Source organism: Charadrius vociferus, unplaced genomic scaffold (genome assembly GCF_000708025.1).
Source record: "Charadrius vociferus isolate BGI_N301 unplaced genomic scaffold, ASM70802v2 scaffold172, whole genome shotgun sequence".
NCBI lineage: Eukaryota > Metazoa > Chordata > Aves > Charadriiformes > Charadriidae > Charadrius > Charadrius vociferus.
The window spans coordinates 1,019,298-1,021,041 of NW_009647217.1; positions in this window are offsets into that span (position 1 = coordinate 1,019,298).

Sequence of the window (1,744 nt, forward strand, 5' to 3'; positions counted from 1 at the left end):
GCAGGAGGGTGGCCCGTCCTTAGCTTTGAAAAGGAAGAGAATCCCTAATACCTCCCCAATTTGTCTTTGTTTCCGTGTCCATCCTTGAATTGCAATGTCTTTTGCTGCAGCCAAAGCCTGCGGGCACCATCCAGCCCTGGCAATATGTTCTGCCAACCTGTTAGCGGTGCTTCCACCCCTCTCCCTTGGAACGGGACCAGGGCACGTGGCTCTCCGAGGACTGAGTGACCGGGGGCTAGGTGGGATGGGGTAGCTTGGGAAGATGGAGCAGGTGCCCCCTGCCTCGCTCTCAGGGTAGATGGATGATGGTGATTATTATTAGAGCTCTTGTAATGATCTCGGGGAGGGGCAGGTGGAGGAGAGAGACATATTTTGTCGTGAAAATGGGAAATGTAATTAAAGTCCACATGTTTTAATTAAGAGTTGGAGGGGAGAAATAGATGGATTTCTGCCTGAAGTCTCATTGGCGTTGGCAGTTGGGCGCTTTGCATAATGCTAATAGACAAGGAAGAAAGGCTTTGGAGGAGAAGCATGGAAGATGGAAGTATTGCGCAGAGGTTCCTGTGGCTTGGAGCCGAGCGTATAGCATAAAGGAAAAGCTTTGTTTTCCCCAGCCGGGGTTGGGAAGCCAAAAAGAGGAACGGTGTCCACACACAGCCTTTGGCTTTTGGTCCTTTGGCTGTGTCAAGGCTAACAGGAACATGGTCCGGGCCTGATCACCCACATGTGTTTCACCTGCCTGGATGCCTCGCTGTTCCCTGCACGGGGATTTTCGGTCCCAAGAGTGTCAGGCCAGCGCACTCATCCTCTTAGAAGTGGATGTGAGGGAGTTCCTGAGCTCCCACTGCCCCATCAATGGTGGGCATCCCAGCCGAGCCCCAGTCTCTTGCAGCTCCTGAGGCAGAAAGTGAGAATCTCTCATAGTTCCGTGCAGATCAGGGCAGCTGGAACCTGCTCGTCTGCCCCTCTGGAAATGTGCGAGAATGCTAATCGGGTGCAGGTCCCTGGTGGTTTCAGATGCTCTAATAAGGAATTTAATGCTTGCTTTTTACTCACGGGTCAGGAGTCGACGAGGTTACAGCTTTGCTGCTCTGACAGGCTGGTGAACATCCGGGCAGGTTTAACGCGTGGACCTCGTAGGTTTGGATCTCGGACTCCTTTGCTGCATAGGACAGATCTGTGGAAACGCATTGGGAAACCATACCTGCCCTGTTTGTAGCGGGCCATTAACATATTTAATGTGCGGATCCTTCACTCCTTCACCTGTGCCTGTACCCCGTTACTGTGGGTCTGGAGAAGAGAAAGGGAGCTGGCTTCTACGCGTGCTTCGTGTGAAGCTGCAGCACTGTATGGGAGCTACAAGAGGGTACTGCAAAATCTGAACGCATTTGTGAGAAAGGAGGGCGGTGGTCCGTGTGCGCATGATGCTGTTTGGGGGAGCAGAGGATGACTCTGCTTCTTCCCAAAAGTGAGAAGAAGGTTGTCTGCACGCACAAATTGAGGGAACTGTTCAAAACAGTTTGCCATGTGTTGGGGGCTCGTGGGGATCAGGGGAAGCAAATGTGCAAGCCTCTGACTCACGCACGAGGTCCCAGAGTCAGGAAGGAGTAATCTAAAAGCTGCTCGAGCCATGTGCTGAATGTTAATGAGGCAGGCAGCGCTCACAAAAATGCTGCAGCCCGGCTCCTGCCGCCCAGCTTCGCTGCCGGTGCGGCGGCTTCCCTGGAAAGAGCAAAAGGGCTTG